The 16,491-nt window shown below is 37.1% G+C and overlaps 1 protein-coding gene and 1 pseudogene across 3 annotated transcripts in view; both read left to right on the top strand.

Moving 5' to 3' along the window:
- Positions 1-16,491, top strand: part of ATG10 (autophagy related 10) — a 299,393-nt gene that overhangs the window by 49,514 nt on the left and 233,388 nt on the right. The window lies entirely within an intron of this gene.
- Positions 7,247-7,363, top strand: LOC128592498 (uncharacterized; annotated as a pseudogene).

The following is a 16,491-nucleotide window of genomic DNA, read 5'->3' as shown; positions in this document are numbered from 1 at the left end:
TACTCAGCTGTAAAAACAAAGCACAAGGAATCACACTACCAGACCTCAGACTGTACTATAAATCGATAGTGATCAAAACAGCATGGTATTGGCACAAAATCAGAGAAGTAGATGTCTGGAACAAAATAGAGAACCAAGAGATGAATCCAGCCACTTAACCGTTATTTGATCTTTGACAAGCCAATGAAAAACATTCAGTGGTGAAAAGATTCCCTATTTAACAAATAGTGCTGGGTTAACTGGCTGGCGATCTGTAAAAGACTGAAACTGGACCCACACCTTTCACCATGAACTAAGATAGACTCTCACTGGATAAAAGATTTAAACTTAAGACATAAAACTATAAAAATACCTGAAGAAAGTGCAAGAAAAACTCTTGAAGGAATCGGCCTGGGTGAATATTTTATGAGGATGACTCCCCAGACAATTGAAGCAGTATCAAAAATACTTTACTGGGCCCTGATCAAACTAAAAAGCTTCTGCACAGCCAAGGACATTGTAAGTAAAGCAAGCTGACAGCCCTCAGAATGGGAGAAAATATTTGCAAGTTATACCTCCGATAAAGGTTTAATAACCAGAATCCACAGAGAACTCAAATGTATTAGCAAGAAAAGAACAAGTGATCCCATCTGAGGGTGGGCAAGGGACTTGAAGAGAAACTTCTCTAAAGAAGACAGACGCATGATCTACAAACACATGAAAAAAAGCTCATCATCCTTAATCATCAGAGAAATGCAAATCAAAACTACTTTGAGATATCATCTAACCCCAGTAAGAGTAGCCCACATAACAAAATTTCAAAACCAGAGATGTTGGCGTGGATGTGGAGAAACAGGCAGACTTCTACACTGCTGGTGGGAATGCACACTAATACATTCCTTTTGGAAGGATGTTTGGAGAATACTTAGAGACCTAAAAATAGACCTGCCATTCGATCCTATAATTCCTTTACTAGGTTTATACCCAGAAGACCAAAAATCACAATATAACAAAGACATCTGTACCAGAATGTTTATTGCAGCCCAATTCATAATTGCTAAGTCATGGAAGAAGCCCAAGTGCCCATCGACCCACGAATGGACTAGCAAATTGTTGTACATGTATACCATGGAATATTATGCAGCCTTAAAGAAAGATGGAGACTTTACCTCTTTCATTTTTACATGGATGGAGGTGGAACATATTCTTCTTAGCAAAGTATCTCAGGAATGGAAGAAAAAATATCCAATGTATGCAGCCCTACTATGAAGCTAATTTATAGCTTTCACATGAAGTCTATAACCCAACTATAGCAGAAGACTATGTGGAAAGGGCCAAGGAAGGGGAAGGGAGGGAGGGTAATGGGTGGGGCCACACCTATCCTGCATCTTAGAATGGGTACAGGTGAAACTTACTAAAGGCAGAATACAAATGCTTATATACAGTAACTAAGAAAATGCCATGAAGGCTACGTTGAACAGTTTGAGGAGAATATTTCAGATTGTATATGAAACCAGCAAATTGTACCCCTTGATTGCACTAATGTACACAGCTATGATTTAACAATAAAAAAATTAAAAAAAATGATAGCAGTTTTGTTTAGTCTGTGTCACAGTTTGAATAGTAAAGAATAATTATTAAGACAAGTAGAACAACATCTTGTCAACTTAAAGAAAACCTTCATTTATTGAATTGAAATGTATAATTTTAATCATACTCATAATTTATTCATATTATCATAAGAAATTTTTACATTACTTTTGTCCATGAACATAAAGGAAAGTCTATTTGATTTACTGACACCTTGAATAATGGCACTTTTGAAGTACAATTTAGATTTGAATTATCCAAATTCTGGTTAATGCTGAGAAAGCCATTTCTATCATTTGGAGAAAAGTGACAAATATTCTCTATAGTGACAGAAAGTAGATTAGTGCTTGCCTGGGGCAGGGGTGGGAATGGGGATTGGCTGTGATAATTATACAATGTAAGGAAAATGTAGTTAAGTTTTTTTCCAGAAAGTTCCATATAAGCATCACCAATCCCCTCTAGTTTACCCTGTCATGATCTTCTACATGTGCTGTGATGTGAAAGGGGTTAGGAAGCACTCGACTGAAAGGTTTGACAAGCTGGAAGGCTGAGGCAAGAATGTCAGCTATGACAGATCCTAAGTTCAGCAGCTAGATTTCAGAGAATGAAGTAAAAAGCAAGGGTAGAGAGAGAGAAGTATTTCAGGAAATAAACATAAAAGCTGAGCATATGTGATGGGCAGGGCCCGGAGCATCCTTTTGTCCTCTTGCTGTCCATAATTGCTAAGGGCATGGCAGGCAGTAGGAGTGGGATGGGAGGTATAGGAGGGTCAGTCTGAGTGGGACCAAGCCGACAGCTGTCCAGAAGGAGAAATCAATTATCCTGGCTCTCTATAACTCACTCGTGGGATTGATTAAAATAAGTTGACTCTTGAAACTATTTTTTGGGAAAAAAACACTCATTAGCAATAACTTTGTATCCATTGCTATTCTTTTTCTTTTGGAAACCAGGGTCTTGTTCTGTCATTCAGGCTGGAGTGCAGTGGTGCAGTCGTAGGTGACTGCAACCTTGAACTCCTGGGCTCAAGCAGTCCTTCTGCCTCAGCTTCCAGAGTAGCTGGTAGTACAGGTGTGCACCACCAAGCCTGCTGAATTTTTATTTTTTAATTTTTTGTAGAGACGAAGTCTCACCATGTTGTTCAGGCTTGTCTTGAACTCCTGGCCACAAGCCATCCTCCCATCTCAGCCTCCTAAACTGCTGGGATTACAGGTGTGAGCCATTGTGCCTGGCTATACCAGTATCTATTCTAAATGTTTTGCATGTATTAACTGAGTTTACTTTCATACTGACTGGTAATAGTGCCCATTATAATTTACATTTTACAGATGAGGAAACTGAGTTCACACTTATTGGTGGTAGAGCTGGGGTTTGAACTCATGCAGTTTAACCTTATAGTCTGTGTACTTGACTCTGTGCTATACTCAGTGCAGACTTCATATGGCCTGGGGCTTCATCTGTGTAGGTTGCTACAGTAGGGTCTCCTCATGGACTATGGATGGTTGGATATTGGTGGCTCCATTTCAGTTTTTTTTTTTTTTTTGGAAAGTTGAAGAATATAGTCTGATCTTAAAATGTTCTGACAGAACAATTATTCTGCAGCAGACTCATCTGTGTAGCTAGCTGTGCTTTACAATATGGTAGCCACTAGCCACATGTGGCTATTCAAATTGAAATTGAAATTAAGTAAAATTAAAAAAAATTTGGTTCTGTACTTGGATTTGTCACATTTCAAGCAGCTACTGCCTTCCATTTGGATAGTACAAGGAACATTTCCATCATTGCAAATGATTTTATTGGATAACAGTATTCTCACCAGTCTACTTTTCCAAGGCTTCTCTATCACAGGTGAGAGTTCATTTTTTATTGGCTTCTAATTCTTCAAGTTGGCTTGCTTCTCATTGGTCCCACTGATCTTTCCTTCTTCATATTGTGAAAGGTAATGATATAGGAAGGCAATAGGTTTGGGGTGGTGATTAGTTGCTGGTTCATATCAGATTTGTTTTTTTAAAAACAGTTCTGCAGTACTGTTAACCATGTTCTTCTCACCTCTTCTGTGCCTGCAAGTGTAACAATTACAAACTGAGTTCTAAATAGTCACTACTTGACAGCCTGTCACACGTTGGCTTTTATTGAACTCTGAAAGCATCTTTAGCTCTTGTGTCTTAAAATTGTACATTAGTGTTTAGCAAGAGCTCCTGTATTTGTGTAGATGGATTATTTTAGCTTAAATTTAGGACTTTTTTTTTTCACATTATCATCTCATCTCATTTTTGCCTATTTGACTGTTTTATTTAAAAATTAAATCTTAATTTAATCACCTGCCAAACCATTATTATTGTTTTAGCCAGATTTTATAAACATACCTTTGTAGATTGGCTGGAAATAATTCATGTCAAACTAACCTCTTATTTTTTTGAGAGAGAGTTACCAGACTGGCAGGCTGCTGTAAACAGGAGTGTCCAACCATTCTTCGTTTCTGCCACACATCGGAAGAATAAGAGTTGTCTTGGGCACAAAGTAAATACCCAAACATTATGAAAGCTGATTAGAAAAAAAGAATCTTGCGTACTTTTCATGATACTTGACACTACAGTAAGCAAAAAGTCCTCATAAAATCAGCATGCAGCTGTCAGGCCTCAAGTTGGACACCCCTGCAAGTAGGGAGTTTGATCTCAACCAGATCATTTAGAGTGCTTTTAGAGGGGGCCAGTCATGAGTGAGTAAGGACTCTAGAAATCACATCAAATTTGAAGAAACTGACAGCATTTAATTTGGAGAAAAATAGATTATTTTAGATAGTCTAAAGGACTATGACTGAGTAGTGTTGATCAGAAAGGAAAATTTATTGTATTGAGAGAAGTTAACAAGGTTGGTTATGAAAAATATAATGTGTGAATGTATGCAGGGGAACACACATAAGTTACCAAGACCTTTGAGCAACATCACAAAAGAAGGGGTCACTGTAGGATATTACCATTTTTGTGACCACAAAGGTGAAATGAGCCAAAAAACACAGTGGGAATTAAAAGAAATAGGTTTAAGTTTTCATTAAAGGCTATGCCTGCATTCGCCACTCCTGGTTGCCTTGGCAACTGGGCTCCCTTGCATGTTAATGACATTATAATGAGAAAAAACACATGCAAATGCAGTAAATAGTAATTAGAGGCAGAGGCATACATGGAGTAGTGTGCTCCACCTTGGGAAGGTCTGAGAAGAGCTGGGCAAGGCTTTGCACTGAAGACAAAGAAAGAGCTGGTGAAAGGAGGGCGTCAAGTTGTGCGTAAAGGGTTGAGTCTGCATAAAGCACGCTCTAGCGCTTGTGTCCTGTTCATACTTGTTTCTCCAAAAGAATTCAGTCAGTCAGAAGTCACGCAGTTGTTCATCCACATTGTCTGGACGATTTTACCTGTTGGCAGCACCAGATGGAAAGAATCTTCCATGTCCTTTGGCTTAGGTTTGGTGCAACTGTAGCTGCCAGCTGCCTGGAGTGCTCTCTCTGCCCACACTGGGCAGGGCTGGGCCTGCCCAGACAAGTTAGTGGGACCAGGGCATGTAGCCAAAAGTCTGTCTTCATGAAGAGAGAGAAGACTTAATTCTATGTTGCTTTAGATGAGTCGAGCAGGACTGATTGGGGCCTGTGGTTGATAGAAAGTGTAACCAACTAGTGATACATACTGCTGCGTCCAGTGGGTTGTGCTGGGTGACTACTTCTCTCAAATGTGATCGATGGGGATTTTTATTTGCCTAATTTGTTAGACTCAGAGTCTCTGAATCTGTGCTTAATTTCATTCTCTTTTTTTTCTTTCATTTTATTCAGGCTTTTCTTTTCTGTCTTTTCTATTTTTATTGCCACAGGTCTGTCTGTGTGTTTTTCTTGGCAATGGCTAGAGAACATTGTATTGCCTCCTTCACAATATTCATTAGAATGATCTTTTTGGTGTCTGTTGTAACATAGGTCATTGACTAAAACTTGCCAGGGATAGCCATTGAGATGTATAAACTTTTACTATTTTTTTCTCCTCTAAATTGAAAAAAAAAGTTTAAAGTTTAGCAAGGAAAGCACATACAGTTTTGTAAAAAATTTCCATAAGTATATTATTAAAAATCCAGGTAATATTTCTATGGTAAAATGTTTAAGTACATCACCTTTCATTCTGTCTGCCAACTTCCAATCCCAAACTTCTCTTCAGAGACAACTAGTGTTAACAGTTTGGGAATTTAACTTCAAAATCTCTTTCTGTGCACTTTTACATGTTGTTGTTATAGATTATAGTATACACCATTAGGATATTATTAATGTGTAACACTTACTAATTTTTATGTGCCAGAGTCACACCTTTTTTTGTATATTAATTTATCTAGTCCTAAGAACCTCCCTTTGAGGGATTTTATAGAAAGGGAAGGGAAGGCCAAGAGAAGTTTAGAAATTTGTCCAAAGTGGCATGCCAAATTTATATGCCAGGAAATCTGCTTTGGATGGAGCTCATGCTTTCTCTCACCACATCACCCTGCCTGCTTTGAGGGTAACATACACATGTATGTTTTTTTTTTTCCATGTATTTGGAATCAATCCTTCTATATGATTATTCTTCAAGTAGTTTTTTCTTCATTTAATATTTCAGAAATCATTCTATAGCTGTACCTATCTTCTGCCAGCTTTTAAAAACTGTTGCATTTTATTCCCTTTTTCAGATGTAGCATAATATGACCATTCTCCTGTTGAAGGGTATTTAATTTGCTATTACAAATGATACTTTAATAAGTATCCATGATATACAGTTACAATGTGTACATATATATTTGTGTAGAAAAATAGTTCAAAATAGAATTGCTGAGTGAGAAAGTATGCTTCCTTTACATTTTAATAGATAATGTGGAATTGGCACAGTTATCCCTCCCTTCTTGAAACACTCTGTGCTTGGCAACTGGGATGCTGCCCTCTTGGTTTCCTCTTGTTTCAATGGCTGTTCTTTGTTGGCTTTCTATGCTTGTTCCTCCTCATATTCCAACTGCTAAAATATTGGAGTGCCCCATGGCTCGGTGAACTTCTCTTCTCCAGTTAGAGTTATGCTGGAGAGGATCTTACCCAGATCTTTTGCTGTAAATACTATATACACACTGATGGCCCTTGAGTTTTTATTTTTAATACCCATCGTGTTCCTGAATGTTAGGTGACCTAATTGATCCTCCATTTGAATGTCTAGTAGCTGTTGCAAATTTCACTCACTTTTACTATCCACTCTCCAAACTGCTTCTTTCATATACTTCCCTATCTTGGTAATTATTAGGTTCTAATTGCTCAGGTCAAGAACCTTGTATTGCCCTTGACCTGTCTCTTTCTCTTACGTCCCATGTGTGATCCATTAGTAAATCCTAATTCTAGAGGGCAGGGTGTAAGATGGAGAAGATAAACAACAAATAATTAAATAGTAGAGCAAGTGGTTTTAAGTACAACAAAAATAATCAGGAAATTGACAGTGATCCTCTTACACCCTGCCTCTCTTCAAATTCTATCCATAATAATCAACCATTTCTTAACCACCTTTACTGTACCACCTTAGCCCGGGCTGCCATCCTTTTTTATCTGGCTTATTGAAATAGATTCCTAATTAGTGTCCATTTAGAAACTGGTCTCCAAATAACAACTAGAGTAATCCTTTTAAAATATGACCTCAGTGCTCGCTTTGGCTGTGTATATACTAAAACTGGAACAATACAGAGAAGATTAGCATGGCCCCTGCACAAGGATGACACGCAAATTCATAAAATGTGAGTTCGGTCGTGTAATACTTTTTCTAAAAACCCTCCAATGACTTTTTGTTTTAGTCCAACTAAAATCCAAAGCTTTAGAACATTGCTTCCAAGGCCTTACATGGTTCCTGCCTCCTTTCTTCTCTAATCATCTATCCTTCTACTTCTTACCCTGTTCCAGCCATACCGATATCCCTGCTGTGTCCTGGGGCCTTGGCCCTTCCTAGCATCTAGTGTGTTCTTCCCCTAGATGGCTTTATGACTTTCTCCTTCACTTTCTTCAGGTCTTTGCTCAGATGGCACCTTATCAGTGAGATCTCACCTGCCCACCCTACATGAAATAGCATCTTCCCAACATGATCACTGTCAATTCCCTGATAATTTTTGTTGTAGTTAAAACCACTTGCTCTACTATTTAATTATTGTTTATCTTCTCCATCTTACACCCTGCCCTCTAGAATGTAAGCTTTGTGAGGGCATGAACTTTTGTCTGTTTTGTTTACTGGTGTATTCCTAGGACCTTGTACAGCATGTTGCATGAAATAGGTGTTCAGTGATATTTACTGAATGAGAAAATGGACATTTTCCTTCAAACAGTACCTATTTGTACTCCTATCAAGAAGTATACAAAATTCCCATTTTCTCAAATGCTCTACAAAATTGGATATTAGTGATCTTTTTACTCTTTTCATTCTAAATAATACAAAATGATACATTGTTTAAATTTTCTTTTCTTCCTTACTACTGATGTTGACCATATTTTTGAATGATTATTGGTCATTGGTATTTCTTCTAGAAATTTCCTTGTTTATGTCTTTTGTCTTGCTGTGAATTTTCAAAGTATTGATTTTTAAGAGTAATATGTATTATGACCATAACACTTCATTTTCTATATGCTTTGCAATTTTTTCCCCCAAGTTTTAATTTTTAGTGAATCTGCCAGTCTTTTGCTTTATGGCTCTGGATTGGTGTTTTGCTTGGGGTATTCTTCTTCACTTCCAAATTATGAAAATACTCTCTTGTATGAGGTATGACAATTAAGTTCATGAACTGGACACCGTGCACTTACATTGACAGCCCTGTACAAACAACTCGGAAAGGTTTCATAACCTTGGTATATCAGTATCTCACAGCTGTGTTCATGTTGATGTGTGGCAGTGTCTTGTTGAGTGAGTGAGGTTCGTTATTGCTGTTGCATGTTTTTGTGTGTTGTTGCAAGAATGTCAGAGCTTGAATTAGAGCAACAAATAAATATTCAATTTCTTGTTAAACTTTGCAAGAGTAGAAGTGAAGTCATGGACATGTTAATCCAAGTTTATGGGGATAATGCCATGAAGAAAATGACAGTGTACCAATGGATTAAACATTTTTCTGAGAGGAGAGAAAGTGTCACTGACGAGAGGTCAGCTGGTAATGAGCAGAACTGATGAAAACATTGCCGAAATCATCTAATTGTGTGTCAAAATTGTCAGCTGACTGTGCAAAGCATAGCAGACCAAGTAAACCTTCATAGAGAAACAGGAAAATCTTAACTGATATATAAATGGGCCTAGAGCCCTGATCTGGTTTCCCTCATCACAATTGACATAAGTTTTAATTATGTTATTAATGCTCTTTGACTGATTTTGATATCTGATCATTGTACCCATCATTTTTTCTTAATTGTATGTATTCCTGTACATTTTCTTTTTCAGATAAATTTTAGTATTACTTTACAGTGTCCCTAAAAATCTTGGAATGTTTTTCATGTCCTACGGTAAAGTTGTACAGTTTTCTTGTATAATGACAGGTATTATTCTGGATATTTGACAACTTTTGTTCTATTGGGCATGGTATATATTACCTTTATAATTTTAATTGATTATTGTTAAAATTATAAAATCTATTGATTTTAACACGTTTATCTTTTCCTAGCAACTCTCTGGTACTCTTACTTTATTAATTTTTCAGTTCAGTCTCTTAGATTATTTAGGTAAACAATTAGATCATCTACAATTTTATCTGTTCTAACATCTATAACTTAATTTACTTTTCATCTCTAATCGTATTCTAGTACAATGTTTTATAGTACAATGATTTATAGTCATGATAGTGAGCATTCTATTTTTCTTTGCTTTAATGGAAATATTTATAACATTTAATCATGTTTTTATTAGATTCTTTATCAAATTAAGAGAAATGTCTTATAATTGTAGTTTTTTCCAGAGCTTTTAAAAACCATTGGGATTGAATATTGAATTTCATTGAATGTTTTTCAAACATCTATCAATGTAATCATATAGCTTTCCCCCTTTGATTTATTAATATAGAGTTTATGTTGACAGATTTCCTAATGTTCAACCATTCTTAGGTTATAATGTTTCTGTTATAAATCTTACTTGGCAAGATTACACATTATGCATTAATATACTTCTAGATTTAATTCAATATCTCATTTAAGATTTTTTGGTACATTTCTCTCATTCTTAAATATAGTTTTTATTTTTCTTTCTTTTTAGTTTTAGTTATGTTCTTAAATTACTTTTAATTGCCAAAGCAATAGACTCTGGCTAACCTCAGCAAAAATAGGGATTTATTTTCAGGATATAGAGTATCTTAGCCTGAGTTTCTTTGAAAGCCTGAGATAAAGGTGTTTGAAGGTGCTTCTTTTGAAAGAAGAATACTAGGCAGAGAGAGTAAAGAAGAGGAGGAGTAAAAACCACTACGAAGATGTGATATTGAGTCCCTACTGGTTGGTGCCTGGTTCTCAATTCTTCCAGAGCCTTCTGAGGAGACGTATGTAGTAGATCCTCCGTAGTTGACCATCTCCTTAAGTTGACCTAATTTTCACAGACTGGACATGCATCACATGTATATATCAGTATAGTAGGCTTAGTTCCTTATGTTGACCACCTCCATATGTTTACTAGTTTATTACACTCCCTTGGGTGGTCAACTTACAGAGATTCTACTGTGGTATGGCTATCCTTTCATGAGCTGAAAGGGAGAGCATTTATCCATTGGTTTCCTTGGCCCATTGGTCAAAAGTGGCCCCACAGTGTTGACTACCCACAATTCCATACTGTGTACATGTACCACATGAGTGCAGAGTAAGAGTACCTCCACATAAGGGGGTGAAGATTGACCAATTGCACCTGTATGGAGCTGGTCAAAATCTCCAGGGAGTGGTTTTGGGAGGAGTGGCTGAAATAAAAGGTGGGGCTGAAAGGTTTGAAATAGTGCACAAGAGGTATCTAGTACACCAGGATTCTCTTTGCAGTCTTGATAGGAGTTCCCTGGGCCAGTTCCATCTTTCTTTTTTTTTTTTTTCTTTTTTTTTTTTTTTTGATTGAATGCTTATTTTAAAAATGTTTTTTTTTTTTTTTTTTTTTTTTATTGTTGGGGATTCATTGAGGGTACAATAAGCCAGGTTACACTGATTGCAATTGTTAGGTAAAGTCCCTCTTGCAATCATGTCTTGCCCCCATAAAGTGTGACACACACCAAGGCCCCACCCACCTCCCTCCTTCCCTCTTTCTGTTTCCCCCCCCATAACCATAATTGTCATTAATTGTCCTCATATCAAAATTGAGTACATAGGATTCATGCTTCTCCATTCTTGTGATGCTTTACTAAGAATAATATCTTCCACGTCCATCCAGGTTAATACGAAGGATGTAAAGTCTCCATTTTTTTTAATGGCTGAATAGTATTCCATGGTATACATATACCACAGCTTGTTAATCCATTCCTGGGTTGGTGGGCATTTAGGCTGTTTCCACATTTTGGCGACTGTAAATTGAGCTGCAATAAACAGTCTAGTACAAGTGTTCTTATGATAAAAGGATTTTTTTCCTTCTGGGTAGATGCCCAGTAATGGGATTGCAGGATCAAATGGGAGGTCTAGCTTGAGTGCTTTGAGGATTCTCCATACTTCCTTCCAGAAAGGTTGTACTAGTTTGCAGTCCCACCAGCAGTGTAAAAGTGTTCCCTTCTCTCCACATCCATGCCAGCATCTGCAGTTTTGAGATTTTGTGATGTGGGCCATTCTCACTGGGGTTAGATGATATCTCAGGGTTGTTTTGATTTGCATTTCTCTAATATATAGAGATGATGAACATTTTTTCATGTGTTTGTTAGCCATTCGTCTGTCGTCTTTAGAGAAAGTTCTATTCATGTCTCTTGCCCATTGATATAAGGGATTGTTGGCTTTTTTCATGTGGATTACTTTGAGTTCTCTATAGATCCTAGTTATCAAGCTTTTGTCTGATTGAAAATATGCAAATATCCTTTCCCATTGTGTAGGTTGTCTCTTTGCTTTGGTTATTGTCTCCTTAGCAGTACAGAAGCTTTTCAGTTTAATGAAGTCCCATTTGTTTATTTTTGTTGTTGTTGCAATTGCCATGGCAGTCTTCTTCATGAAGTCTTTCCCCAGGCCAATATCTTCCAGTGTTTTTCCTATGCTTTCTTGGAGGGTTTTTATTGTTTCATGCCTTAAGTTTAAGTCCTTTATCCATCTTGAATCAATTTTTGTGAGTGGGGAAAGGTGTGGGTCCAGTTTCAGTCTTTTACATGTAGACATCCAGTTCTCCCAACACCATTTATTGAATAGGGAGTCTTTCCCCCAAGGTATGTTCTTGTTTGGTTTATCAAAGATTAGGTGGTTGTAAGATGTTAGTTTCATTTCTTGGTTTTCCATTCGATTCCAAGTGTCTATGTCTCTGTTTTTGTGCCAGTACCATGCTGTCTTGAGCACTATGGCTTTGTAGTACAGACTAAAATCTGGTATGCTGATGCCCCCAGCTTTATTTTTATTACAGAGAACTGCCTTAGCTATACGGGGTTTTTTCCGGTTCCATACAAAACGCAGAATCATTTTTTCCAAATCTTGAAAGTATGATGTTGGTATTTTGATAGGAATGGCATTGAATAGGTAGATTGCTTTGGGAAGTATGGACATTTTAACAATGTTGATTCTTCCCATCCATGAGCATGGTAAGTTCTTCCATTTGTTAATATCCTCTGCTATTTCCTTTCTGAGGATTTCATAGTTTTCTTTATAGAGGTCCTTCACCTCCTTCGTTAGGTATATTCCTAGGTATTTCATTTTCTTTGAAACTATGGTGAAGGGAGTTGTGTCCTTAATTAGCTTCTCATCTTGACTGTTATTGGTGTACACAAAGGCTACTGACTTGTGGACATTGATTTTATATCCTGAAACATTACTGTATTTTTTGATGACTTCTAGGAGTCTTGTGGTTGAGTCTTTGGGGTTCTCTAAGTATAAGATCATGTCGTCAGCAAAGAGGGAGAGTTTGACCTCCTCTGCTCCCATTTGGATTCCCTTTATTTCCTTGTCTTGCCTAATTGTATTGGCTAGAACTTCCAGCACTATGTTGAATAGTAAAGGTGACAGAGGACAACCTTGTCTGGTTCCAGTTCTAAGAGGAAAAGCTTTCAGTTTTACTCCATTCAGTAAAATATTGGCTGTGGGTTTGTCATAGATAGCTTCAATCAGTTTTAGGAATGTGCCACCTATGCCTATACTCTTCAGTGTTCTAATTAGAAAAGGATGCTGGATTTTATCAAATGCTTTTTCTGCATCTATTGAGAGGATCATGTGATCTTTATTTTTGCCTCTGTTAATATGGTGGATAACGTTTATAGACTTGCGTATGTTAAACCAGCCTTGCATCCCTGGGATGAAGCCTACTTGATCATGATGAATGACTTTTTTGATGATAAGCTGTAATCTATTGGCTAGGATTTTGTTGAGAATTTTTGCGTCTATGTTCATGAGTGAGATTGGTCTGAAATTCTCCTTTTTGTTTGGGTCTTTTCCTGGTTTTGGTATCAGGGTGATGTTTGCTTCATAGAATGTGTTGGGGAAGATTCCTTCTTCCTCAATTTTTTGGAATAATTTCTGCAGTACAGGAATAAGCTCTTCCTTGAAGGTTTGATAGAATTCTGGAGTGAAGCCATCTGGACCAGGGCATTTTTTGGTTGGAAGCTTTTTTATTGTTTCTTTGATCTCAGTGCTTGAAATTGGTCTGTTCAGGAGCTCTATTTCTTCCTGGCTGAGTCTAGGGAGAGGGTGTGATTCCAAATATTGATCCATTTCCTTCACATTGTCAAATTTCTGGGCATAGAGTTTCTGGTAGTATTTAGAGATGATCTCTTGTATCTCTGTGGGATCAGTTGTTATTTCCCCTTTATCATTTCTGATTGAGGTTACTAGAGATTTTACTTTTCTATTCCTCGTTAGTCTGGCCAATGGTTTATCTATTTTATTTATTTTTTCAAAAAACCAACTCCTTGTTTCATTAATTTTCTGAATGATTCTTTTGTTTTCAATTTCATTGATCTCTGATTTGATTTTGGAGATTTCTTTTCTTCTACTGAGTTTAGACTTAGATTGTTCTTCTTTTTCCAATTCCATAAGATCTCTTGTGAGATTGTTGATGTGCTCTCTTTCAGTTTTTCGAATGTAGGCATCTAAAGCGATGAATTTTCCTCTCAAAACTGCTTTTGCAGTATCCCACATGTTTTGGTAGCTTGTGTCTTCATTGTTGTTATGCTCAAGGAAGTTAATGATTTCCTGTTTTATTTCTTCCTTCACCCATCTGTTATTCAACAGAAGATTGTTTAATTTCCATGCCTTTGGGTGGGGTCGAGCATTTTTGTTAGAGTTGAGTTCCACTTTTAGTGCCTTATGGTCTGAGAAGATACAAGGTAAAATTTCAATTCTTTTGATTCTGTTGATATTTGTTTTGTGTCCCAGGATATGATCAATTTTGGAGAATGTTCCATGGGGTGATGAGAAGAATGTATATTCTTTATCTTTGGGGTGGAGTGTTCTATATACGTCTATCAAGCACAGTTGTTCTAGAGTCTCATTTAAGTCTCTTATATCCTTGTTTAATTTCTGTTTAGAGGATCTGTCCAGCTCTGTAAGAGGAGTGTTAAAGTCCCCTGTTATGATGGTATTATCAGATATCATATTGCTCAGACTGAGTAAGGTCTGCTTCAAGAATCTGGGAGCATTTAAATTGGGTGCATAAATATTTAGAATTGAAACGTCTTCTTGTTGTATTTTTCCCTTGACCAATATAAAGTGACCATCTTTGTCTTTTTTGACTTTAGTTGCTTTAAATCCACATGTGTCTGAAAATAAGATTGCAACTCCTCTTTTCTTCTGAATTCCATTTGCCTGAAAAATTGTCTTCCAACCCTTGACTCGGAGCTTTAATTTGTCTTTTGAAGCCAGGTGTGTTTCTTGCAGACAGCAAATGGATGGCTTGTGTTTTTTAATCCAGTCAACCAATCTATGTCTCTTCAGTGGGGAATTCAAGCCATTAACATTTATTGAGATAATTGACAAGTGTGGTAGTATTCTATTCGTCTTATTTTGTGAGAGTCCATTGCTTAGTTTTATCTTTTGCATCAGTGTGGAGGTTAGGTTCTGTCCTTTAATTTCTGAGTTCTTACTTTGCTGCTGATCCATTGTGGTGGTCAGTGTGCAGAACAGGTTGAAGTATTTCCTGTAGAGCTGGTCTTGTTGTGGCGAATTTCCTCAATGTTTGTATATCCGTAAATGATTTGATTTCTCCGTCAATTTTGAAGCTTAGCTTAGCAGGGTACAGAATTCTGGGCTGAAAATTGTTCTGTTTAAGTAGATTAAAGGTAGATGACCATTGTCTTCTTGCTTGGAAAGTTTCATTAGAGAAGTCTGAGGTCAATCTGATGGATTTGCCCCTGTAGGTCAACTGGCGCTTACTCCTGGCAGCTTGCAGAATCTTTTCTTTGGTCTTGACTTTGGAGAGGTTCATCACAATATGTCTTGGAGAAGCTCGGTTAGAGTTGAGGCGACCTGGGGTCCGATATCCCTCTGAAAGCAGTGTGTCAGAATCTTTGGTGATATTTGGGAAATTTTCTTTTATAATATTCTCTAGTATGGCTTCCATTCCTCTGGGGCATTCTTCTTCCCCTTCTGGAATTCCTATAACTCGTATGTTGGAACGCTTCATAAAGTCCCATAATTCTGACAGTGAACGTTCTGCTTTCTCTCTATTCTTTTCTGCCTCTTTTACTATCTGAGTTATCTCAAAAACTTTGTCTTCTACCTCTGAAATTCTTTCTTCTGCATGGTCTAACCTGTTGCTGATACTTTCCATTGCATCTTTAAGTTCCCTGATTGACTGTTTCATTTCCTTCAGCTCTGCTATATCCTTTTTATATTCTTCATATCGTTCATCTCTTATTTGATTCTGTTTTTGAATTTCCTTTTGGTTATTTTCCACTTTATTAACAGTTTCCTTCATTGTTTCCATCATTTCCTTCATTGTTTTCAACATGTGTATTCTAAATTCCCTTTCTGTCATTCCTAACATTTCTGTATAGGTGGAATCCTCTGCAGTAGCTACCTCATGGTCCCTTGGCGGGGTAGTTCTGGACTGGTTCTTCATGTTGCCTGGAGTTTTCTGTTGATTCTTCCTCATGGGTGATTTCTTTTATCTGTTTACTTGCCCTAATTTTCCTTTCAATTCCTCTTGCTCTTTAAGTTCTTGTGCCTGTGGACTAAGGGTTACAGGACCAGGAGGGTGAGAAGATTTAAGAGCAAAAAAGCGATGAAAGAAATGAGGACCGAGTGATAAGAAAAAAAAAAAAATGAAAAAAAAGAAAAATAGAGAAAGGAGAGTGGTTGGGTGAAAGGAATATTGACAAAAAGAAGAGAGGTACAGAAAGAGGGAGACAGAGCAATATAGGTGTACAGTAGGGTACTTTGATACAACCTTAAAAAAAAAAAAAAACACCTTCTGGGAGTGCCAAGTGGGGTGGTTCACTTGAGGTCAGCAGCTCTGTGCTAACCTGATCAGACACAGTACCCCACCTCCACCAAGTAGAGAGGAAAGACAAAAATGCTATAAATCAAACCAAAACAAGCAAACAGAAAGCTTTACGGGATAAAATTGGCTGGAAAAACCAAATAATAGTGGTAGAAACACTAACAAAAATGAAGTTCTGATTATTGAAATAGGCAGCAATGGGAAATTATAATTAAACTAGAAAAATTGAGAAAGAAAAAGGATCTGTATGGAAAAGGTTGAACTTAAAAAACAAAACAACAATCTAGAACGTCAAAATAAACAAAAAAAAACCAAACCAGAAAAAAAACCAAACAAACAAACAAAA

This window comes from Nycticebus coucang, chromosome 1 (assembly GCF_027406575.1).
Source record: "Nycticebus coucang isolate mNycCou1 chromosome 1, mNycCou1.pri, whole genome shotgun sequence".
NCBI classification, from domain to species: domain Eukaryota; kingdom Metazoa; phylum Chordata; class Mammalia; order Primates; family Lorisidae; genus Nycticebus; species Nycticebus coucang.
Note: the sequence above shows the minus strand (reverse complement) of the source record. Positions and strands in the feature narration are given on the sequence as shown.